The sequence below is a fragment of the Pseudophryne corroboree genome, chromosome 1, assembly GCF_028390025.1.
Source record: "Pseudophryne corroboree isolate aPseCor3 chromosome 1, aPseCor3.hap2, whole genome shotgun sequence".
Taxonomy (NCBI): domain Eukaryota; kingdom Metazoa; phylum Chordata; class Amphibia; order Anura; family Myobatrachidae; genus Pseudophryne; species Pseudophryne corroboree.
Genome location: NC_086444.1, coordinates 240,137,432 through 240,164,295, shown reverse-complemented (window position 1 = coordinate 240,164,295; position 26,864 = coordinate 240,137,432). Strand labels below are relative to the sequence as shown.

The 26,864-nt window shown below is 47.8% G+C and overlaps 1 protein-coding gene across 3 annotated transcripts in view; it reads right to left on the bottom strand.

Annotated features, from left to right (window-relative positions):
• AP3S1 (adaptor related protein complex 3 subunit sigma 1) overlaps nucleotides 1–26,864 on the bottom strand; it is a 228,958-nt gene that overhangs the window by 157,756 nt on the left and 44,338 nt on the right. The gene's annotated exons all lie outside the window — the stretch shown is intronic.

The window sequence follows — 26,864 nt, the reverse complement described above, 5'->3', positions numbered from 1 at the left end:
TTCTGGATTTATGCGACCGAAAGGACTGCATCTGATATTGTGGCGTTTATTTTTGCTGTGGGGAAACATAAGGTAGAAAAGTAGATTTACCCGCGGTAGCTGTGGAAACCAGGTCCGCGAGACCTTCCCTAAATAAATCCTCACCTTTGTAAGGCAAAACTTCCATATGCCTCTTTGAGTCGGCATCACCCGTCCATTGGCGGGTCCACAGGGCTCGCCTAGCAGAAATCGCCATGGCGTTGGCTCTCGAACCTAGCAGACCAACGTCTCTCTGAGCGTCTCTCATATATAAGACTGCGTCTTTAATGTGACCCAAGGTAAATAAAATGGTATCCCTATCCAGGGTATCAATCTCAGCTGACAAAGTATCCGTCCAAGCTGCTACAGCGCTACAAACCCAAGCCGACGCTATTGTCGGTCTGAGCAAGGCACCCGTATGTGTATAAATTGATTTTAAGGTAGTTTCCTGTCTGCGATCAGCAGGATCCTTGAGGGCTGCCGTGTCTGGAGACGGCAGCGCCATCTTTTTGGACAAGCGTGTTAAAGCCTTGTCCACCCTGGGTGAGGATTCCCACCGTAACCTGTCCTGCGCAGGGAAAGGATACGCCATAAGAATTCTCTTGGGAATCTGCAGTTTCTTGTCTGGAGTTTCCCAAGCCTTTTCAAATAACGCGTTCAGCTCATGAGATGGGGGAAAGGTTACCTCAGGTTTCTTTTCCTTAACCATGCGTACCCTCTTGTCAGGGACAGAGGGGTCATCTGTGATATGTATAACATCCTTTATTGCAATAATCATATAGTGAATACTTTTGGCCACCCTTGGGTGTAACCTCGCATCATCGTAGTCGACACTGGAGTCAGAATCCGTGTCGGTATCAGTGTCTGCTACTTGGGACAGGGGACGTTTCTGAGACCCTGAAGGGACCTGTGCCACAGTCAGAGCCATGGACTGACTCCCTGTTCTATCCCTGGACTCTGCTTTGTCCAATCTCTGATGTAATAAAGACACATTTGCATTTAAAACATTCAACATGTCCAACCAATCGTGTGTCGGCGTTGCCGACGGAGACACCACAATCATCTGCTCCACCTCCTCCTTAGATGAGCCCTCCGGTTCAGACATGCCGACACACACGTACCGACACCCCCACACACTCAGGGATATATCTATATGGAGACAGTTCCCCAATAAGGCCCTTTGGAGAGACAGAGAGAGAGTATGCCAGCACACACCCAGCGCCACCTGACACTGGAAACCAAATTCCCAGTTAAAACAGCGCTTTTATATAAATATATATATACCCTCACAGCGCCAATTAAATGTGCCCCCCCCCCCCCTCTTTTTTGCCCTCTGTCACCGTATTCAGCAGGGGAGAGTCCGGGGAGCAAGCTTGCAGTGTGCTGTGGAGAAAATGGCGCTGGTCAGTGCTGAAGGATCAAGCTCCGCCCCCTCAGCGGCGGGCTTCGGTCCCGCTCAAATTTTCAATACTAGCGGGGGTTTATTTAATATACTGCCTCCGCAGTGTGTGTGTATATATATATATATATATATATATATATATATATGTCAGCCAGTACCTTGAGGTTTATTATTGCTGCCCAGGGCACCCCCCCTGCGCCCTGCACCCTTACAGTGCCCGCTGTGTGTGTATGTGTGGGAGCAATGGCGCGTGAAGATCTGAAGTCTTCTGCCGCCTTTGAAGTCTTCTTTCTTCTTATACTCACCCAGCCTCTATCTTCCGGCTCTGTAAGGACGACGGCGGCGCGGCTCCGGGACGAACGGCGAGGGTGAGACCTGCGTTCCGACCCTCTGGAGCTAATGGTGTCCAGTAGCCTAAGAAGCAGAGCCTATCATTTAAGTAGGTCTGCTTCTCTCCCCTCAGTCCCACGATGCAGGGAGCCTGTTGCCAGCAGTACTCCCTGAAAATAAAAAACCTAACAAAAATTATTTTTCAGAGAAACTCAGGAGAGCTCCCCTGTAGTGCACCCAGTCTCCTCTGGGCACAGGATCTAACTGAGGTCTGGAGGAGGGGCATAGAGGGAGGAGCCAGTGCACACCTATCTAAAGTTCTTTATAGTGCCCATGTCTCCTGCGGAGCCCGTCTATACCCCATGGTCCTTACGGAGTCCCCAGCATCCTCTAGGACGAAAGAAAAGCCCCTGTGCTAGGCAAATACCTGCAGTGTGATGGTGTGTGTGATTCGGCAAGCATAAAATGCTAGCAACATACTGGCTGATTCTGTGTGAGCTCCAGAACCAAGATCCAATTTGTCCATAAGTTTAGTGGGCAAATGGGACAAGATCAAGGCCATTATGCCACTCAATGTTTGCATATGCATTCACTTTAAGAACCCGTGCTTGTTATTGCAGCTTGAAGATGATCACACAGGGCTGACAGCAGTGTTCACTTTCTGATCCCCTTTACCAATATGGCAAATAATGATCCAATCAGGTTATCAGACAGCTGTTTTCAGCCCACGCATTCTGTGATACTGTGCTAACTGCCTGATGTAGGCTGTGATTTTACAGCCTTTGTGGCCAGCATAATGGCAGTACAGTTCCACATATCCCAGATCAAACACAAAGTATTCAAGGAAGTTTTAACACTTTTTCTGCTGTAGAAAACAGACTCTTCCCTGTGTATGCCATAGTGTACCTTGGCAAATATAATTACAGCTCCACATGCATCTATTTAGTTACACATCCATATTTCAGATAAAATACTAAAGCACACAAAGGAGCATAAAAAAAGCCAGAAGAGTCCCTCATGTGATGTTACACACATACTCTGCGGGCAGCTGGTATAGTTTATGCAGCTGTAAATATATGCTGTATTGGAAGAGCTGCCTGGCGGTAAGCGCATGCTGCTGTAACTTTATGTTAGAACGCTCGGCATGAATATGTAACAGTCACTCTCCAAGCTGGCTGCTGTCATTAATATAACAAATGACTAAAACAATGACTTGATCAGGCCTTATGGGAAACAAGTGGTAGGTATGTAATATAGAATTGGGAAAAAGTTCGGAAAACAATAAACCTGCTTTTATGCAAGAGGTGGCACTCACATGGCCAGTATATGGTGGGAGAGCCTACATGACCTACATATAAAGCTGAACCCATTTTTATGGTCGGTATCCAAAGCAAACCCATTTGTAGTATACAAAGTATACAGACAGAATATCAAACACCAATGAAAGCGCAATTTAGTACAAAGCTGATGCATATATGTTGCAGAGTACAAAATTCAGTGTTCTACCAGGGGACACGTAGACTATATAGATTGTGGGCGAACAACGGCGGGCCATTCGCCCACAATGGCTGGCCGACATCCAAAACTTTGTTGAGGACGGATTATATTGTAAGTAACTAGTTTGAATGGATAAATCCCCCTATGCCAATGATTCCCAATCGGTGTGCTGTGGCACCCTGGGGTGACTAAGGACACTTGCAGGGGTGACCTGGGTTTGTGGTTCAGGACCAATCCAAATTATTTATGATCAATGTAGTAGGCAAAACCAGTGCTTGTGGCTTCCAATCAGAAAATATGTGGAAACAGACATTATTAAACCCAAGGAAGGCAAACACAATTTACTTAATTTAATAGTTTTTAAAAGCTTCTCAATAAGAAACGTCTGGCCTAGGGATGACGTGAAACTAATTCTGATACTCTAGAGTGCAGTGATTCAAAAAAAAGCTTGGCAACCACTGACCTACACACATCCAAAACATAAAAACACACAAATCACTAAATACAAAATCGCATTTAACTGTGCGTACTGATTGTGTAAACTTATACATGTTATACCCAGCAGTGTGAGCATACAAAACACAACATACTTAACAAGATAGACTTTACAGAAAAATATATATGTTTGTTCAGAGCTGCACAATTGTGTGTCAAACATTGCAAGTGGTGAAAAACTGTCGTATACCGGAGCTCTGAAAAACAAGTTTCTCATCGTTATCAAAAATTCCAGCAACATCATCTGCTCTGCCAGAGCCAATGATTTCTCTGACATATAGCCAAGTGGATCTTTGAAATTGCCATCTACGACGACACTGGTTACAGGGAAAATGAGAGGGATTTCATCATATCGTGACAGTGAGCATTAACCGAAAGTGTTTTCTAAGATGAAAAGCACATCAGAAAAGTCAGTAGTCATTTTTCAGGAGGCACATTTAGCAGCTGTATTCAGGGAAAGCAGTTTATAACCCTTTAGCTGCAGCACAATAATAAGGAAAATTCCAAGTACAGAGACAAAAACCACGTTCTACACATACGGCACCTACAATCGAAAGGACCTCTGCTGGTTCACCACATGGCCAATAGTATGTGGACAGCAGAACACCACACACGTATATACTGTATGCTTGTGAAACATCTCATTCAGAATCCATGAACATTTATATGGAGTTGGTTCACCCTTTGCTGCTACTCCTGAGGTTTTCCATCAGATTTTCGAACATGGCGGAGTGTATTTGCATACATTCAGCCATAGTCACGTCATGCACGGATGTTGGGTGAAAATTACTGACAGAGTCAGCGTTCTAATGCATCTCAAAGGTATTCATTTGGGTTGAGATCAGGGCTCTGTGCAGACCAGTCAAGTACTTCCAAACCATACTAGACAAATCATTGTTGATGGACCTTACTATGGGCGGATTCATATTTGTAAGGAATGGCACAGTCACAAGGAAGCTGCTGTGCAATTCCGTCTAATTAAATGGCAAAGGCAGCAGGAGGTGTGTGTAGGAGATAGACACAGTCTGCATGCATTTGCAAGGACCTGGGAACTGCGTCCGCCTCGGATCACCATCGCACGACCTTTGTAGGCATGTGCCAGGCTGGCCGCAGTATCCGGATACTCCGGTCCAGGAAGTCTGTCTGATGATGCAAAACCTAGACCTATCACCCCCCCCCCCCTCTTTTGATGAACGATGGGCTGCGAGCGACATCGCAAGACACATTCTTCACATGCGCAGAATGAGGTTTGCACCTTGCTAAGACCCACTAACAACGGATTTGCAAGCAAACCGTTGTTTGCATACAAATATGAAATCAAGCACTATGTGCATGCAGAAATAGGCCAGGGCCTTCCAAAAACTATTGTCACAAAGTTGGAAGCGCCCAATTCTCTAGAATGCCAAAGTATGCTGCCACTTCAAGACTTCCCTTCACTGATACTAGGTGACCCAGGCCCAAGCATAAAACCATAATTCCTCATCCACCAAACTTTACAGCTAGCTATAAGCATTCCGGCAGGAAGCATTTTCTAGGCATCCAACACATTCAGATTTGGTGTACAATTATTTCATCACTCCAGAGAACGTATTACCACAGCAGTGCTGGGGCCATCAGCAAAGGGAAGTACTACACTGTCCGTCCTGTACAGTCTGCAGGGTGTGTCCAAAGGAATACTTGCTGCAGTGTACAATTCCAGGCACCCTGCGACAGTGCCACCCCCAGAGCCTTGTATCCTGGGCGATCGCACCATTGGCACCCCCCTAGTTACAGCTCTGTACCACTGTTCCAGTGTCTGTGTGATTTACACTACTCCAGCCGGCATGATGTACACAAGCTTGGGTGCATTAGTTTGGCCGTAGAAACTGACGCATGAATCTCCAGCAGCAGATTGAAATTTAGTAACTACTGCTGCAATCCAGGACAGATGATTTTTACAAGCTTCAGCGCTTGGCTGAGTCATTGTTGCTCCTAGACACTTGCACTACACATTACCAGTATTTACGGAAGACTAAGGCAGCCCTAGCTGAGCAGAAATTTGACAAAAATAAGATTTTAAACCTACCGGTAAATTTTTTCTCCTAGTCCGCAGAGGATGTTGTGGACTCCGTAAGGACCATGGGGTATAGACGGGCTCCGCAGGAGACATTGGCACTATAAAGAACTTTAGAATGGGTGTGCACTGGCTCCTCCCTCTATGCCCCGTAGCCTGTCCTGTGCCGGGAAAGGATACGCAATAAGAATTCTTTTGGGAACCTGCAGTTTTTTGTCTGGAGTTTCCCAAGCTTTTTCAAATAATGCGTTCAGCTCATGAGATGGGGGAAATGTCACCTCAGGTTTCCTCAGAGAAGATCTGAAGTCTTCTGCCGCCTTTGAAGTCTTCTTTCTTCTTATACTCACCCGGATTCTATCTTCCGGCTCTGTGAGGAGGACGGCGGCGCGGCTCTGGGACGAACGGCGAGGGGAGACCTGCGTTCCGACTCCCTCTGGAGCTAATGGTGTCCAGTGGCCTAAGAAGCAGAGCCTATCATTTAAGTAGGTCTGCTTCTCTCTCCTCAGTCCCACGATGCAGGGAGCATGTTGCCAGCAGTGCTCCCTGAAAATAAAAAACCTAACAAAATTATTTTTTCAGAGAAACTCAGGAGAGCTCCCTGTAATGCACCCAGTCTCCTTTGGGCACAGAATCTAACTGAGGTCTGGAGGAGGGGCATAGAGGGAGGAGCCAGTGCACACCTATTCTAAAGTTCTTTATAGTGCCCATGTCTCCTGCGGAGCCCGTCTATACCCCATGGTCCTTACGGAGTCCCCAGTATCCTCTAGGACGTAAGAGAAATAAGGGGTAAATGTATGCTCTGTCGATAAGGGGGAGAAGTAGTAACAGCACATGGTATGTGTACCGATAACCCTTCTCCCCCACGTATTACAGCAGCGGTGCCGGCTCAGTGATAGGGGCGCATATCGGAGCTACTACCTAAAATATAGCATGCCAATATGAGGGGGCAATGCTGACCTTTCCGACACCTGACACTGTCTATTTCGACAACTGCAGGTGGTAATGCTTATACACCACAGCATGGACAGAGCTGTCCATTGCTGCTGCAGGGCGCCGGTGCCGGACTACGCAGGTGATCTTGGTGAGTAGCAAGATCCCACGTATATGCGCAGTGAGCCGGCCAGACAGGGAGACCCAGCATATTGGCACTAAGCTGATGAGCTGTGCGCTCAGGGGGCCATCGCTGGAGCGCCGCTTCGGCACACAAGATGTTAATACATCTTGTCAATGTTCCTTCCTGCTTCACCTCGGTAATGCAAGCTGAAATGTGTCCCCCTGCAGCTCAGTGCATCCAAATGGAACAACTGAATAGCTGCGTTGGGCACCATCTAGTGGGAGGCATGGGAAGAAACACTGGAATTCACCCCTTAGTGTGCCTTGAGGGCCTGTGGTTTGAAATGCCTGTTATAGACTATAATACCAATCTGATTGGTTGCTATGAGCAACATCTCCACTTCTATAAACCTGCACTTTCTTAAACATACTCCTTGGAATCTTATTGAAATAAGTGAAGACTTAATCAGTAGCGACATGTGGGGCATGGATCCTTATTATATGGAGAGAAAAGTCAACGTTAAAACCCTGTTTGTCCGCAGACCCAGCTGATGGCCTTCCATTACTCTCCCGATGGCATAGAGCGGAAGATCTTTAATTATGTTCTAAAGATGCTGCTTATTGTTTTACTTCCTTCGGATGCCCATGCGGTAATAGACTCTGCTGGACTAGGACCAAACAATTCCAAACAAGCTCAATGCGAGACGAAAGCAAATATGATTCTTAGGTTTGCAAAATAAAAAGATTTGAGAGAGAATTCTGGTGCCATCTAAAGTTCATAACGGGGAAGTGCACAGAACAATCTCCCCATAGATATTTGCATTTATTTTAACTGCTAATCAAAGATAGCTGTTGCCCCAAAACTCTTATTAGGATTTGCACATTAATAGCAGCAAATGTTTTAGTGAAACATGGTACACAACAAGTTGCTGTAACGCCTACATGCAAACAAAGCAAAATGTAGTACAGATGTGTTCTCTTACATCTTTGCTCTGTGCGCTATAAGTCGCGTTACACATAACGCTTAGACGCAATGGGGGATATTCAATTGTTTGAAAAGTCAGTTGGGTGTCTACATATAGGTAATTAAAATCCTATTTTTTCCTACCGGTAAATCCTTTTCTCTGTGTCCATTGAGGATACAGGGGTTCCATTTAGTACCATGGCGTATAGATGGGTCCACTAGGAGCCATGGGCACCTTAAGAATTTGATAGTGTGGGCTGGCTCCTCCCTCTATGCCCCTCCTACCAGACTCAGTCTAGGAAAATGTGCCCGAGGAGACGGACATACTATGAGAGAAGGATAGATACAGATAGTGGTGAGATTCCGAACCAGCACACACAGAGGAAAGCTATGCTAACCCAACTTTAAACAGGAACAGCAACAGCTGAACCAACAATACTTATTTAATCAAGTAACAGTGCAGGAAGAACAAAGCACCGGGCAGGCGCCCAGTATCCTCTACGGACTACGAAAAAAGGATTTACTGGTAGGTAATTAAAATCCTATTTTCTCTTACGTCCTAGAGGAAACTGGGGTTCCATTTTGTACCATGGGGGATGTACATAAGCTCCAAAACCGGGTGGGAGAGTGCTGAGGTTCTGCAGAACCGACTGACCAAACTGAAGGTCCTCAGAGGCCAGAGGCCAAAGTATCGAACTTGTAGAACTTAGCAAACGTGTTCGAACCAGACCAAGTAGCCGCTCGGCAGAGCTGTAAAGCAGAGACACCCCGGGCAGCCGCCCAGGAAGAAGCCACCGACCTAGTAGAGTGGGCCTGTACAGATTTTGGATAGTGAGCCTGATCCAGCATGCAATTGTCTGCTTTAAAGCAGGACACCCAATTTTATTGGGCTCATATAGAATGAACAGTGAGTCAGATTTCCTGTGACGAGCTGTCCTCTTTACGTATACCTTCAAAACCCTCACAACATCCAAAGACTTTGAAATAGCGGAAGTGTCGGTGATAACCGGAAACACAATAGGTTGGTTGATGTGAAACGCAGACACCACTTTCGGAAGAAATTGCTGAGGAGTTCTGAGTTCAGCACTGTCCTTGAACTTGAAAAGATGTTACTGAAGAATTTTAATCGGGCTCCCACCTGACAGTCCTTCAGGCATCGCCGTCCATCGTCATGCTGAAGGCTTTAAGAAAACAGAGCCCGAGCTCTGTTCCTGAGCACCTGCAGTTGCTGGTTTGCGTGGTTTACCTCTTGTGCCTCTGGAGGCCGTAGAAGCACCTCTGGACTTTCCCTTAAACTTGGCTGTCCGAAAAAACTGTCAATTGGAAGCTGAATAAGCTTTCTTGGCTTGGGGAGCTGCGGAAGGAAGATACGTAGACTTACCCGCAGTAGCTGTGGAGATCCATTTGTCTAGTTCATCTCCAAACAAGGCCTCTCCTGTGAATGGTAGGCCTTCCACGTCTTTCCTGAAGTCCGCATCAGCGGTCCACTGGCGTAGCCACAAGCCCCTGCGTGCTGACACTGCCACAGCGGTGGTGCATGCATTAAGCAAACCAATTTCTTTTATGGCTTCTACCATAAAGTTCGCAGAGTCCTGTAAATGCTGCAGGAGTAAAACAACATCCCCCCTAGACAAGGAATCTAACCCCTCAATTAGGTTACCTAACCATTTAGCAATGGCTTTTGTGATTCACGCACATGCAATAGTGGGTCTCTGGGCCACCCCAGCAGCTGTGGACAATGATTTGAGTGTAGTCTTAATTTTACGATCAGCCGTATCTTTTAGGGAGCAATACAATTTTTCATGACAGCCTAGAGAGGTTCTTCAAACAGAGTATTCAATTCCTTTGACGTAGGAAAAGTGACTGAGGACTTTTTTACATTAAAATAAGATTCCTCGCACTCCCCTGACACCTTATCAGGAATTTGCAGAACCTCTCCGATAGCCTCTGTAAGAGCCTCTATTCCCTATGACATTAGCATCCGCCCTTCAAATCCATCTCACCCTCCTCCATGTCTGACCCGTCAGAGTCAGACTGCAGGATATGGGCCAGAGATCATTTTTGCGGACAAATGGGAGGGGATTGAGATGCTGGTTTGGGGATGGAGTCTCTATTCATGAACTGATCCACAGTCTGTCTCAAGTACTGAGTCTTTTTCTTATTGGGGGATAGCTTTGTAGAAATATTTGAGATCATTCCTTAATGGAATTAACCCATTCCGGTTCAGCCCCGCTATTCTGGGAAGGTGCATTGCCCTGAGTACCCAGTAGTTAGCCCCCTGGTGAAGAGGAACACTCAGCTGTACAAGAAACACACTCTTTGCCTGACATAATGTAAATGTGACCGCACACACACACACACACACACACACACACACACACACACACAGAAGGTTAAGCACAATTAACTCACAAAGCATCCTTCAGGGAGACACAGAGTTATTTGGAGCCAGCACCGCTGAGGTAATCTGGAGTCTCTCCGGAGGAGCTGCACGACCCTGTCAGTCAGCGTCTGTGTCCACTACAGAGGGAAAATGGAGCTGGTGAAATGCTGGATCCGCTCATACGGAAGGCCCCGCCCCTTCAATGGTGCGCGGTCTTCAGACATTTTTTTATACTGGCTGAGGTAATCTAGTGCTTAGAATGGAGAGAACAGTTTTAAGGCTGTTTTTGCCAGTGTGGGTACTGTGTACAGTGCACCGGGACGCAGCTGTGTACTGTGTCTGGAGACGTATTCCGCCCCAGTTAGAAGCCGTGCGTCTACGTACCCCCATGCTGCCATAACGGCCGGCAACCCGCTAGCCGGGACGCCGGCTTAGTACGCACCACTCAACATTCTTCTGGCTCTTTAGGGGTGGCAGCGTGCTGCGGGAATGTACGCTCGCCGTGGTGTGGCTTGCGAATAGTTCCCTCAGGAGCTCAGTGTTCTGCCAGCGGGGAACGGGACCATTAACCCTTCAAGAGGTTGGGCCGTTCCCCCCCTAAGTCCCACGAAGCAGGCAGGCTGGTGCCAACCAGCCCTGCCTGAAAATAACAAACATATAAAATAAATGCAGAAAACTCTTCAGGAGCTTCCATAAGGGTGACCGGCTGAGTCTGGTAGGAGGGGCATAGAGGAGCCAGCCCACACTATCAATTTCTTAAAGTGCCCATGGCTCCTAGTGGACCCATCTATACCCCATTGTACTAAATGGAACCCTAGTATCCTCTAGGACGTAAGAGAAAAACAGACACCCAACTGACTTTTCAAACAATTTAATTCCCCCCAATGTTATGCAATAGGATGCAAAAACAGCTTTAGCCGATCATCATGATAGGCAGCATGCCCATATTGTGTGTGTGTGTGTGACTAGGGAGGCCAATCCCGGGCATCGGCATTGAAAAATGGTCAAGGCTTTAGACTGTGTCCGGCCGCCCCCCACGCCCCGCCCTGCAGACATAAAAAACCCCGTACAAACCTGCACAGCCAGGTAGCGAGTGAGGAGGAGCCGGCGGGTGAGTGCAGCGGAGCCGGCGGGTGAGTGTAGGGGAGCTGGGAGGAGGCAGCGGGTGAGTGCAGGGTGAGCCGGGAGGAGGCGGCGGGTGAAGACCGCCGTACTTTCCGGCTCGGCGGGTGCTGAAAGCGCAGCGTGACCTCACAGTCACAGGTCACGCTGCGCAGGGGGAGACAAGGAGGAGAGAGCCGGGCAGCGTCTGAGCATCCTGAGGACGCTCAACGCTGATCCCTCAATCCCCGGGATTGGAGCTTCCAATCCCGGGATTGAATCCCGGACGTTTTTTGGCCTAAATCCCGGGATCCCGCCGATCCCGATCCCGGGATTGGCCTCCCTATGTGTGACTGTATTTGCATACAAAATGCTATGCTTCAGTGTTTTCCTGAATGTGGCATTTCGGTTGTAATTACAGACGCAATTACACACAGAATATAGGCAGGCTGAATATAATTTTAATCAGCAGAAGCTGTTTGTGCGGCCTATTGAACTACATTGCGTCTAAGACACATTTTCGCAAAAACAGATGCTCAGCACTACAGAGTCCCGCCGCGTTATGGCACCACTTGAAGGGCTGTTTAGTGTGACTGTAGCAAGGATGTAAGAGGACACACCTGCACACGTATGATAGACCAATATGAACATAATGATCACCAATACCCTGTTAATGCTAGCATATTTGGGGACTATGGAATACTATATTTGAATGGTGTTATGACAGTACTATGAATTTGCGCATTTATTTCTCAGGTTTTGACCACACAAGGCAGCAGGCTGGAACAGGGTACCTCCAAAATTTAAATTTAAGAAAAAACGACACACACCAAGCAGAGAGGTCACAGTAACTACTGTATCATTAAATATTGTGTAACTCTTTAGAGCACTACTCATTGTCAGGAGGAAGCAGATGGTGAGTGATGAGACAGAATTACTGTGCACTTCCTCCTGCAGTTACTGAGCAAAACTATTTTAGTCGCTATGCTCTTCATTCACTGACTGAGGGCAGAGCACACAGCGATTGCTCTTTCAGCTATAATAGTACATGACTGGAAGAACAAAAAAAGAAACACAGGAGGACAAGTAATGGTTGGCAATGTAATAGTGGCATTGGGTGCCAAATAGACCCCATATCGTAGAACACTTTACACCAGCCGAGCATTAAAACCAGATGGCCTAATGTTGTGTAAGTCCCCCTCGTGTCACCAAAACAGCTCTGACCGTCAAGGCATGGACTCCACAGGGGTACCCGGATGATTGGTCGACTATGTTTATGTCAACATGCATCAGGTTGACAGCTACAAAAGGTTGACAGATAAAAGGCCAACAGTGCTTAAGGCTGACGGGTCTGGGACTCCAGGTCGACGCCAATTGGTCGACATGGACAAAAAGTCGACAGGAACAAGGTCGACATGGAAAAAGGTCGACATGAGTTAATGGTTTTTTGGTGTCGTTTTCTTCGTAGAGTGACCGGGAACCCCAATTAGTGCACCGCTTCGCTCGCCATGCTTCGGGCATGGTGCCTTCCCTCCGCTCGGCAGATTACCGTTCCAATCGTAGTCCACATGGATCGTTAAGTATGAAAAAGTTCCAAAAAAGAAAAAAATAAGAATTTACTTACCGATAATTCTATTTCTCGTAGTCCGTAGTGGATGCTGGGAACTCCGTAAGGACCATGGGGAATAGCGGCTCCGCAGGAGAGTGGGCACAAAAGTAAAAGCTTTAGGACTACCTGGTGTGCAGTGGCTCCTCCCCCTATGACCCTCCTCCAAGCCTCAGTTAGGATACTGTGCCCGGACGAGCGTACACAATAGGGAAGGATTTTGAATCCCGGGTAAGACTCATACCAGCCACACCAATCACACCGTACAACCTGTGATCTGAACCCAGTTAACAGCATGATAACAGAGAAACCTCTGAAAAGATGGCTCACAACAATAATAACCCGATTTTTGTAACAATAACTATGTACAAGTATTGCAGACAATCCGCACCTGGGATGGGCGCCCAGCATTCACTACGGACTACGAGAAATAGAATTATCGGTAAGTAAATTCTTATTTTCTCTGATGTCCTAGTGGATGCTGGGAACTCCGTAAGGACCATGGGGATTATACCAAAGCTCCCAAACGGGCGGGAGAGTGCGGATGACTCTGCAGCACCGAATGAGAGAACTCCAGGTCCTCCTCAGCCAGGGTATCAAATTTGTAGAATTTAGCAAACGTGTTTGCCCCTGACCAAGTAGCTGCTCGGCAAAGTTGTAAAGCCGAGACCCCTCGGGCAGCCGCCCAAGATGAGCCCACCTTCCTTGTGGAATGGGCTTTTACAGATTTTGGCTGTGGCAGGCCTGCCACAGAATGTGCAAGCTGAATTGTACTACAAATCCAACGAGCAATAGTCTGCTTAGAAGCAGGAGCACCCAGCTTGTTGGGTGCATACAGGATAAACAGCGAGTCAGATTTTCTGACTCCAGCCGTCCTGGAAACATATATTTTCAGGGCCCTGACTACGTCCAGCAACTTGGAGTCCTCCAAGTCCCTAGTAGCCGCAGGTACCACAATAGGCTGGTTCAAGTGAAACGCTGAAACCACCTTAGGGAGAAATTGAGGATGAGTCCTCAATTCCGCCCTGTCTGAATGGAAGATCAGATAAGGGCTTTTACAGGATAAAGCCCGCCAATTCTGACACGCGCCTGGCCGAGGCCAGGGCCAACAACATGACCACTTTACATGTGAGATATTTTAACTCCACAGATTCAAGTGGCTCAAACCAATGTGACTTTAGGAACCCCAAAACTACACTGAGATCCCAAGGTGCCACTGGAGGCACAAAAGGAGGCTGTATATGCAGTACCCCTTTTACAAACGTCTGAACTTCAGGAACTGAAGCTAGTTCTTTCTGGAAGAAAATTGACAGGGCCGAAATTTGAACCTTAATGGACCCCAATTTTAGGCCCATAGACACTCCTGTTAACAGGAAATGCAGGAATCGACCTAGTTGAAAATTCCTCCATCGGGGCCTTACTGGCCTCGCACCCCGCAACATATTTTCGCCAAATGCGGTGATAATGCTTTGCGGTTACATCCTTCCTGGCTTGATCAGGGTAGGGATGACTTCATCCGGAATGCCTTTTTCCTTCAGGCTCCGGCGTTCAACCGCCCTGCCGTCAAACGCAGCCGCGGTAAGTCTTGGAATAGACAGGGTCCTTGCTGGAGCAGGTCCATTCTTAGAGGTAGAGGCCACGGGTCCTCCGTGAGCATCTCTTGAAGTTCCGGGTACCAAGTCCTTCTTGGCCAATCCGGAGCCATGAGTATAGTTTTTACTCCCCTCCGTCTTATAATTCTCAGTACTTTTGGTATGAGAGGAAGAGGAGGGAACACATACACTGACTGGTACACCCACGGTGTTACCAGAGCGTCCACAGCTATTGCCTGAGGGTCCCTTGACCTGGCGCAATACCTGTCCAATTTTTTGTTTAGGCGGGACGCCATCATGTCCACCTTTGGTTTTTCCCAATGGTTTACAATCATGTGGAAGACTTCTGGGTGAAGTCCCCACTCTCCCGGGTGGAGGCCGTGCCTGCTGAGGAAGTCTGCTTCCCAGTTGTCCACTCCCGGAATGAACACTGCTGACAGTGCTATCACATGATTTTCCGCCCAGCGAAAAATCCTTGCAGCTTCTGCCATTGCCCTCCTGCTTCTTGTGCCGCCCTGTCTGTTTACGTGGGCGACTGCCGTGATGTTGTCTGACTGGATCAGCACCGGCTGACCTTGAAGCAGAGGTCTTGCTTGGCTTAGGGCATTGTAAATGGCCCTTAGCTCCAAAATATTTATGTGAACTGATGTCTCCAGGCTTGACCACAAGCCCTGGAAATTTCTTCCCTGTGTGACTGCTCTCCAGCCTCGCAGGCTGGCATCCGTGGTCACCAGGACCCAGTCCTGAATGCCGAATCTGCGGCCCTCTAGAAGATGAGCACTCTGCAACCACCACAGGAGAGACACCCTTGTCTTTGGTGACAGGGTTATCCGCTGATGCATCTGAAGATGCGATCCGGACCATTTGTCCAGCAGGTCCCACTGGAAAGTTCTTGCGTGGAATCTGCCGAATGGAATTGCTTCGTAGGAAGCCACCATTTTTCCCAGGACCCTTGTGCACTGATGCACTGACACTTGGCCTGGTTTTAGGAGGTTTCTGACTAGTTCGGATAACTCCCTGGCTTTCTCCTCCGGGAGAAAACACCTTTTTCTGGACTGTGTCCAGGATCATCCCTAGGAATAGAAGGCGTGTCGTCAGGATCAGCTGCGATTTTGGAATATTGAGAATCCAACCGTGCTACCGCAGCACTATCTGAGATAGTGCTACCCCGACTTCCAACTGTTCCCTGGATCTTGCCCTTATCAGGAGATCGTCCAAGTAAGGGATAACTAAAAACTCCCTTCTTTCGAAGGAGTATCATCATTTCGGCCATTACCTTGGTAAAGACCCGTGGTGCCGTGGACAATCCAAACGGCAGCGTCTGAAACTGATAGTGACAGTTCTGTACCACAAACCTGAGGTACCCTTGGAGAAGGGTAAATTGGGACATGTAGGTAAGCATCTTTGATGTCCAGAGAGACCATATAGTCCCCTTCTTCCAGGTTTGCAATCACTGCTCTGAGTGACTCCATCTTGAATTTGAACCTTTGTATGTAAGTGTTCAAGGATTTTAGATTTAAAATTGGTCTCACCTAGCCGTCCGGCTTCGGTACCACCAATAGTGTGGAATAGTACCCCTTTCCCTGTTGCAGGAGGGGTACCTTGATTATCACCTGCTGGGAATACAGCCTGTGAATGGCTTGCAATACTGTCTCCCTGTCTGAGGGAGACGTCGGTAAAGCAGACTTTATGAAACGGCGAGGGGAAGACGTCTCGAATTTCTTGAGACGGGCCCCCACCGTGCCTGAGACCGCTTGTAAAGCCTCAGCGTCATGCTGAGGACTTTGCGGAGGCGGGAGAGGGCTTTTGTGGGAATTGGCTGTTTGCTGCAGCCTTTTTCCTCTCCCTCTGCCACGGGGCAGAAATTAGGCGCCTTTTGCCTGCTTTATGGGGCCGAAAGGACTGCGCCTGATAATACGGCGTCTTCTTAGGTTGAGTAGCTACCTGGGGTAAAATTGTGGATTTTCCAGCCGTTGCCACCAGGTCTGTTAGACCTACCCCAAATAACTCTTCCCTTTTATAAGGCGATACTTCCATATGCCTTTTGGGATCAGCATCACCTGACCACTGTCTTGTCCATAACCTTCTTCTGGCAGAAATGGACAGCGCACTAACTCTTGATGCCAGTAGGCAAATATCCCTCTGTGCATCACGCATATATAGAAATGCATCTTTTAAATGCTCTATAGTTAGTAATATACTGTCCCTATCTAGGGTATCAATATTGTCAGTCAGGGAATCCGACCAAGCCACCCCAGCACTGCACATCCAGGCTGAGGCGATTGCTGGTCGCAGTATCACACCCGTGTGAGTGTATATACATTTTAGGATATTTTACTGCTTTCTGTCAGTAGGTTCCTTAAGGGCGGCCGTATCCGGGGACGGTAGTGCCACCTGTTTAAACAAGCGTGTGAGCGCTTTATTCACCCTAAAGGGTGTTTCCCAACGTGCCCTATCCTCTGGCGGGAAGGGGTATGATGCCAATAACTTTTTTATCGGGGGAAACCCACGCATCATCACACACTTCGTTTAATTCCTCAGATGCAGGAAAAACTACAGGCAGTTTTTTCTCACCCAACATAATACCCTTTTTAGTGGTACTGGTATTATCAGAAATGTGTAAAAACATTTTCCATAGCCTCAATCATGTAACGTGTGGCCCTACTGGAAGTCACTTTCGTCTCTTAATCGTCGACACTGGAGTCAGTATCCGTGTCGGCGTCTGTATCTGCCATCTGCGGTAACGGGCGTTTTAGAGCCCCAGATGGCTTTTGAGACACCTGGACAGGCACAGACTGAGTCGCCGGCCGTCTCATGTCATCAATCTTTTGTAAAGAGCTGACACTGTCACATAATTCCTTCCATAAGCTCATCCACTCAGGTGTCGACTCCCTAGGGGGTGACATCTCTGTTACAGGCAATTGCTCCGCCTCCACCTCATTTTCCTCCTCATACATGTCGACACAACGTACAGACACACAGCACACACACAGGGAATGCTCTGATAGAGGACAGGACCCCACTAGCCCTTTGGGGAGACAGAGGGAGAGTATGCCAGCACACACCAGAGCGCTATATATATATATATATATATATATACAGGGATAACCTTATATAAGTGTTTTTCCCCTTATAGCTGCTGTATTGTTATACTGCGCCTAATTAGTGCCCCCCTCTCTTTTTTAACCCCTTTCTGTAGTGTAGTAACTGCAGGGGAGAGCCAGGGAGCTTCCCTCCAACGGATCTGTGAGAGAAAATGGCGCCAGTGTGCTGAGGAGATAGGCTCCGCCCCCTTCTCGGCGGCCTTTTCTCCCGTTTTTCTGTGGAATCTGGCAGGGGTTAAAATACACCCATATAGCCCTGGGGGTTATATGTGGTGTATTTATGCCAGCCAAGGTGTTTTACATTGCTGCTCAGGGCGCCCCCCCCTAGCGCCCTGCACCCTCAGTGACCGGAGTGTGAAGTGTGCCTGAGTAACAATGGCGCACAGCTGCAGTGCTGTGCGCTACCTTGTTGAAGACTGATGTCTTCTGCCGCCGATTTTTCCAGACCTTTTCTTGCTTCTGGCTCTGTAAGGGGGCCGGCGGCGCGGCTCCGGGACCGAGCTCCGAGGCTGGGCCTGTGTTCGGTCCCTCTGGAGCTAATGGTGTCCAGTAGCCTAAGAAGCCCAATCCACTCTGCACGCAGGTGAGTTCGCTTCTTCTCCCCTTAGTCCCTCGATGCAGTGAGCCTGTTGCCAGCAGGTCTCACTGAAAATAAAAAACCTAAAACTAAACTTTTTACTAAGAAGCTCAGGAGAGCCCCTAGTGTGCACCCTTCTCGGCCGGGCACAAAAATCTAACTGAGGCTTGGAGGAGGGTCATAGGGGGAGGAGCCAGTGCATACCAGGTAGTCCTAAAGCTTTTACTTTTGTGCCCAGTCTCCTGCGGAGCCGCTATTCCCCATGGTCCTTACGGAGTTCCCAGCATCCACTAGGACGTCAGAGAAAAATTGTGAAAAACTCATGTCGACCTTTTTCCATGTCGACCTTGTTCCTGTCGACCTTTTATCCATGTTGACCTAAGGCGTGTCGACCAATTGGTGTCGACCTAAGGTGTCGACCTTTTTGTTGTCGACGTGGAGTCCGGATACCAAGGCTGACAGGTTCAAAAGGTCGACATGGCAAAGGTCGTCAGTTTTGGGGGGGTTTTCACGTTTTCCCAATATTTGCTTGATATAATATCCACGTGGCAAGCAGAGCAAACCCACGGGAGTACACGTTTTGACTGATGATGGTCATATATGATGACACATTCAAGATTTCACCCAAAAAACGTGTGTTGCCCTTTTTGACCGGGTCGGCCTTACCCACTGTAACTTTTGTCCCTGTCGACCTAATGCATGTTGGCCATATGGGGGCGACTTATTGACCGTCTAAACTAGACATTGTAGCTATTCTATACCAGACCCTTCCAAAAGACCTCTGAAGGTGTCTTGTGGTATTATTTATTTATTTATTAACAGTTTCTTATATAGCGCAGCATATTCCGTTGCGCTTTACAATTAGAACAACAGTAATAGAACAAAACTGGGTAAAAACAGACAGACAGAGGTAGGAAGGCCCTGCTCGCACGCTTACAATCTATAGGGAAATAGGTATAGATACACAAGGATAGATGCTACCTATTGCATAATGGTCCACCAGATTGCTAGGTTCTTAATGGGTTGTATGATGATACCCCACAAAGTTATCCAAGTGTCAGGAGGGTGTGAGACTAAAGACAAGATATGTGATGTTATGAATACTCTACAGAGGATGTAATTAGATAGGGAAGCACTGAAGGTTATGTGGGTGGGTCTGGAATTTGATAGGCTTGTCTGAAGAGGTGAGTTTTCAGGGAACATTTAAAGGTTTGGAGACTAGAGGGGAGTCTTACTGTGCGTGGGAGGGCATTCCACAGAGTGGGTGAAGCCCGGATAAAGTCCTGTAATTTTGAGTGTGAACAAGTAATGCGTGTGGATGAGAGACGTAGATCTTGTGCAGAGCGGAGAGGTCGGGTAGGGAGATATTTTGAGATGAGTGAAGAGATGTATGTTGGTGCAGTTTGGTTAATAGCCTTGTATGTGAGTAAAAGTATTTTATATTTAATACGGTAGAATACCGGTAACCAATGGAGGGACTGACAGAGCGGATCTGCAGACGATGAACGTCTGGCAAGGAAGATTAGCCTCGCAGCTGCATTCAAAATGGATTGTAGTGGTGAGAGCCTATGTTTGAGAAGACCGGTCAGGAGACTATTACAATAATCAATGCGGGAGATAATGAGAGCATGGATTAGAGTTTTTGCTGTGTCTTGTGTAAGATAAGGGCGTATTTTGGATATGTTTCTTAGATGTATGTAACATGATCTTGAGACAGATTGAATGTGGGTAACAAAGGACAGTTCAGAGTCAAGAATGACACCTAGGCAGCGAGCTTGTGGGGTAGGGGTGATTGCAGAGTTCTCAACAGTGATAGAGATATCAGGTTGGAAACTACTATTGGCCGGTGGAAATATAATTAATTCTGTTTTGGAAATATTAAGTTTGAGGTGGCGAGATGTCATCCAAGATGAAATGGCAGAAAGGCATTCAGTGACGCAGCCCAATACAGATGGTGACAAATCAGGGGAGGATAGGTAGATTTGAGTATCATCCGCATACAGATGGTACTGAAATCCGAAAGAGTTGATTAGCTTGCCAAGAGATGTGGTATAGATAGAGAAAAGCAGAGGACCTAGGACTGAGCCTTGCGGTACTCCAACTGAGAGAGGTAGCGAAGGAGAGGTGGAATCAGAGAAACGAACACTGAAGGAGCGATTAGATAGGTAGGATGAGAACCAAGAAAGGGCTGTGTCCTGAATACCTAGGGATTGTAGTGTTTGTATGAGAAGAGAGTGGTCAACAGTGTCAAAAGCAGCAGAGAGATCAAGGAGAATAAGTAGAGAGAAATGTCCTTTAGATTTAGCAGTGACCAAATCATTCACTACCTTAGTCTACCTTGGGTATCCTCCACTTTAGAATGCAAGCCCCTACAAACATGGCCCTTTTCCCTCAGGTGCTGATCCTTCCCTCACTTGCATCTCCTCCATACTACCTACAACGGTTTCTAGGTCATGGTTGCTGCCACCCTGCTGCTTGAGTGTTATTGCTCACTGATGCAGCAATGTTAGTAAGCCATGTCATTGTCCTGCATTGTTTTGCCAGTCCCCTGTTCCTTGTTTTGTTCATTTTTTATATATACTTTGTAAGGTGCTGTGGAAGGGTGGTAGTCATGTGACCGCCGGTCGGCTGACCGACAGTCACATGACCTCCTCCGTGAGCCCGACGGCTCACTATCCCGAAGGTCGGCATGCCGACCAACAGGGACTATTTCCACTCGTGGGTGTCCACGACACCCATAGAGTGGGAATAGAACCCGTGGCGACCGCAGGTCGCCACCGAGCCCGCAGCGTGGCGAGCGCAGCGAGCCCGCAAGGGGCTTGCTGCACTCGCCCTTCCCCGCCGGGATCCCGGCGTCTGTATGCTGCCGGGATCCCGGCGCCGGTAAGGTGACCGGCGGTCAGGAGACCGCCGGTCACACGTACTACACCCCTGTGGAATCCCTGTAACGCCATATAAAGAATAAACCTCATCTGGCATCAAGATGCTAGCAGCAGATCCTGTAAGTTGTGGGGTGGGGCCTCCGTGGCTCAAAATGGTTTTCCAGCACAGCCACAGATGCTTGATCAAATTAAGATCTGGGGAATTAAGTGGCTGAGTTAAAACCTTTAACTTTTTGTCATGTTCCTCAAACCATTCCTGAACAATGTTTGCAATGTGGCAGTGGCATCTTTCCTGCTAAAAGATGCCACTGCCATCAGGAAAGGTGGTACATGTCAAAGTAACGTTAGCATGAATATCAGAACCCAAGGTATCCTAGCAGAATATTGACCAGAGCATCACCTTGCCTTTGTCGGCTTGTCTCTTCCTGTAGTGAATCCTGGTGCCATCTCTTCACGGGATGTAATTAATATACCGGCTGTTGGGATCCCGGCGTTCAGGGTCCTGATGCCGGAATCCCAAGAGCCGGTAAAATGCTAATGGTCGGAATAGCGACCGCTCCCCTGTATTACCACTCGGGTGGTGGGTCCATGGCTCCACCCGACGAAGAATAGAACCCGTGGCGAGCGCAGGGAGCCCTCACTGCCAGTATTCTGTCTAGCGGAATGCCGCTGTTGGAATCCTGACAGCTGGCATCCTGTCAGCCGTGATATCATACTGAATCCCTCTTCACAGGTAAACGCACATGCATCTGGGTGTCCAAATGATGTAAAAGAAAATGTGATTATGTAGACAAGGCCACATTCTTCCATTGCTCCAAGGTCTATTGTAGGCACTTTTTGCGATGGACTGGGGTAAGCATGGAGACTCTGACCGATCTGTGACAATGCAGCAAGCTGTAATGCATGGCATTAACTTCATACTTTCCTACTTTTCTTTTTTTGAATAGAGTATTTTTATTCGACAAAATAGTTAACGATACAGACAATCCAGTGTACGCTGGGAAACACAGTTGGTATTATACAATATACTGAACCATATACCTCCCCAACAGTATACATACAAAGTAAGCATTCCCGGTAGATACAGGTTTAGTATCCCTTATCCAAAATGCTTGGGACCAGAGGTATTTTGGATATCGGATTTTTCCGTATTTTGGAATAATTGCATACCATAATGAGATATCATGGTGATGGGACCTAAGTCTAAGCACAGAATGCATTTATGTTTCATATACACCTTATACACACCGCCTGAAGGCAATTTTAGCCAATATTTTTAATAACTTTGTGCATTAAACAAAGTGTGTGTACATTCACACAATTCATTTATGTTTCATATACACCTTATACACACAGCCTGAAGGTCATTTAATACAATATTTGTAGTAACTTTGTGTATTAAACTAAGTTTGTGTACATTGAGCCATCAGAAAACAAAGGTTTCACTATCTCAGTCTCACTCAAAAAATTCCGTATTTTGGAATATTCAGAATTTCGGAATACAGTATTTGAATATGGGATACTCAACCTGTACAGCATTCCCGGTAGATACAGTTCCAATTGCATTCTTTGTTTACAGATTCTCTGAAGTCCGTAAACAAATCGTGATCCACATACTTAACATTTTAAATTTTCTCCCCTAAACATTGTTGTAAATACCCCAACTAGCAGGCCAGATATAGCCCACAACCCCCCTATAAAAAAAAAACCCTAAAACAAACACAAACCCAGCAAGCCTAAAACTACCCAAATGTGTGAGGTGAGGTACAATAGCAAGATAAATAAAATAAGGGAGAGGTGTTCGGCTCGGCACCACAGGGCCAAGAGAACGCACTACTGTTGGGGCCAATGCCCCCTAAATCCGAAGGGCAAGGGATGAGTATGTAGAGTTGATCCAAGGAGACCATATTTTCTCGTATTTAGTAAGGGCATTATTTTTCATATATACATAGCGGTCCTTCAATAGAGTGTCATTCACCAAAACTTTAAATGTAGATACCGTAGGAGGATGCAGAGGCATCCATGTCCGCGCAATAAACTACACACCTTGGCAAGGGCGCACATACTGCGGGCATACATGCCCTCCCACCGAGACCCAGGGTCAGGACCGCCCACCCCCAAAATACAAAATCTCGGAGTCAGCATGCCTCTCGATATCCCCGTATGTTCCAGAATCGACCCGACCCCAGCCCAGAACGCCTGCAGTAACGGACATTCCCATGCAAGGTGCCAGAAGGTTCCTGCAGCGGCCCCACATTTGGGACATACGTCAACACCAGCTACCCCAAATCTGGCCAGCCTACTTGGCGTCATATACGATCTGTGCAAAATAAAGAGTTGTATCTGTTGGAACCGTAGTGATTTGGTGACCTGGCTCGAATTCCCCAGCGCAACCTCCCAATCTTCCACATCTATGGGGCCCAAGTCACACTCCCAGCGCTCCCGAAGATTCGAGAGCGGGTCTGCATGAATTGTTTTAAGAAGGTACGAGTAAGTGAAGGAGATCACCTTGACTCGACCCAGTGATTGCAGAAAGGTCTTAATGGGGAAGGGGAGGAGCGCCGGGGGAGAATCTCCGAACTGTGATTGCAAGGCGTGCCTGAGCTGTAAAAATCTGTAAAAGTAAGAGTTCGGGAGACCAAACTCCTCCTTTAGTTGCTGAAACGATTTCAATGAACCATCGCTATACAGCTGGGACATTGAAGTTATGGAATACGGAGCCCACACCTCCCCACCCTCCAGAGACCCCAGTTCATGGAGCGATGCAGAGTGCCATAGGGGAGTATCCGGGTCCATACTATCATACCCGAGCAGACCCTTCAAAGCTAGCCAGATCTTCATGGCCTGAAAAACAATAGGAGGCGAGAATCTAGAAGGACTTCCTCCCACCAGGACCTGCGCCGGGGAGAGATCCGGACAGTAACACCTAAGGAACGCCCAGTATAAACCAGTCTTCTCGCCTCCTCGAAGCCAAATACCGATATGTGACAACTGAGCCGCATAGTAATATAGTTGGAAGTGAGGCAAGGCCAAGCCTCCATCAACTTTTTGTCTGGTGAGGGTAGTTAATTTTATTCTAGGCCTTTTATTGGCCCAGATCAGGGACGTCAATATGCTATTTAATTTCCTAAAGAAGGCCGGAAAGATGTACACAGGGGATTATACAGTAGTTTGGGCAAGACTACCATTTTAATAAGGCTAACCCTACCCGTCACTGTCAGCGGAAGTTTACACCAAGCTCTTGACTTGCATACAATCAACTGTACAAGTGGGTCAAGATTCAAGGGTACAAAGTCCGAAGGATCGTTAGTAACTGGGATCCCAAGGTACTTAAACTGGCCTGTCCAGCATAGCGGCAGGGAGAGCCTCGGGACCTGGGGAGGGGGTGGGGGGAGAGAGAGCCCATAATGGGCATTATAAATGATTTGGACCAGTTTATGCGGAGACCAGAAAAACCACCAAATGTCTCTATGACCTGCAACACAGTAGGCATATCCGCCACATAATCATGGAGAAATAACAACAAGTCAACCGCATAAAGGGCTATTTTGTCAGTGCATGAACCCGTATCAACTCCCCTAATGTCCGGGTGCGACCTAACCAAGCAAGCCATAGGCTCGATGGCTATGGCAAACAAGGCGGGAGAAAGGGGGCAACCCTGTCTGGTGCCCCGTGTCAAAGTAAAGGAGGAAGAAATGTAGCCGTTGACCAACACCCTGGCGCTTGGACTTTGATATAGCAATTTGATCCATTGTATGTAATTAGGGCCAAAGCCCATGCATTTCATGACTCCCCACAGGTAGGGCCATTCGACGCTGTCGAATGCCTTGGCCGCATCCAGTGAGACCACAACCGCGTCCGAGGGGAAGTCATGAGGAGCCTGCAAAATAGTGTACAGCCTGCGCAAATTGATGGACGTGGATTTCCCGGGCATAAAGCCGGATTGATCTGGATGTATTATAGATTCAATAACTAAATTGAGCCGGACCGCAAGAATTTTCGCCAGGATCTTGGCATCGGTAGGGATGAGAGAGATCGGCCTGTAGGACTCCAAAAGTTTGGGGTCCTTACCGGGCTTTGGGAGCACTAGAATGACGGCCTCGGACATTGAGGGAGGAAGGTGATTAGTGGTAAATATATCAGCATACATGTCATGCAACTTAGGGCGAAAGAACTGTATGTACCGTTTGTACAGCTCAGTGGGAATACCGTCACTACCCGGGGACTTGCCACTGGGAGACATCTCCACCGCCACCGTCACCTCCTCCAGAGTCAAAGGCGCATCCAAAGCGCCCCTGGCCTCGGGGGAAAGTTTGGAAAAGGGTATTTTTGTCAGGTACAGGTCTAAGTCCTCCGTGGAGCACGTCAGCTGAGTATCATAAACCTCCTTAAAGTATGAGAGAAACATCTGTGCAATGTCAGGGGTGTTATCTACCGTGGAACCGTCCGGGCCAGACATCTGCGCTATCGTAGTCACAGGTCGGTCATAATGCACCAAATGGGCCAGTAAACTACCTGGTCTGTCCGCCTGCATATAGATATTAGTAGCCCTAAACAAAAGGGAGCGTGCATTTTTATCCGAAAGGTGAGCCAGCCAGGCCTCTTGAGCCAACAGCCAGCGAGCCTTTAACGCAGAGGTGCCCTCGGCCAGATATCGGGTCTCCAGATCCCTGCACTCAAATTCAAGCTGTCTCTCCGTCGCCCTACGTACCACCTTGCAGGCAGCAATTTTGGCAATCAATGTACCACGTAAATAAGCTTTGAATGTATCCCAAACTACCGGGGCCGGGCCCACATTATCCGCAAAAAATCCTTCCCACATGGACGTTAAATCCGGGCAGTCGCCCAGCTGGGTCAACCAAGACGGATGCAACCTCCAGTATGACTGTCCCCTCTGGCACTCCCCATCCAGAGACAGCATCAGGGGCGAGTGATCCGACACCCCCGTGCCACGTAGTGAACATCCTTTATACTAGGTAAGAGCTCAGGTCGATTCTGTAGAAGGAGCCGTGCGTACTAGAGAAGCAGGAGTATTGCCGAAGCGTAGGATACTGAGTCCTCCAGACATCCGCCCATTGCATACTATCTAGAAAATCCACAAACTTAGATTTAGATGTAGTCGGGTCGGCCCCCGCCCCTGAATCCCGAGAAGACCTCCATCTGTCCAGAGAGACATCCAACACATTGTTGAAGTCCCCCAGACAGATGACAGGAGTGTGAGGGGAAGAAGCAATAAATGAGGCGGCCTTCTGCAGGACATCATATGAGAATGGGGGGAGGAACATATACAGACAATAGGAAGAAATTACGCGAGTTCAATTTACATTCTAGAAACACAAACCTACCATACGGGTCCGTTATTTACAGTGATCAACTCAAACTGTACAGTCCTCTTAATCATAATCGACACCCCTCGGGAAGAGGAGGAATGCGAGGAATGATATGCCCAGCCCACCCAAGACCTGCGGAGTGACAACAGTCTATTTCCCTCTAAATGAGTTTCGCTCAGGCAAATAATGTCCGGGCCATATTTCTTAATCATTCTAAATACTAGCGATCGCTTTACTTTGTTATTAATGCCCCTGACATTCCACGCCAAGATTTTTAAGGGAGACATGTCGGCCAATGTACCAACTGGGACACATCACTCAGATTCCATAAGGTGGAGGGGAAACACCATTATCAAAGCTATCCGGGCGTCTACCCGCCCATACGGCGCTCCACTCCTGTAACCATATCGTCCGCAGGCCCCGGGTCCCAAGCCAAACCCCATGAAGTAGCACATCATGACCTCACCATTTGATAGA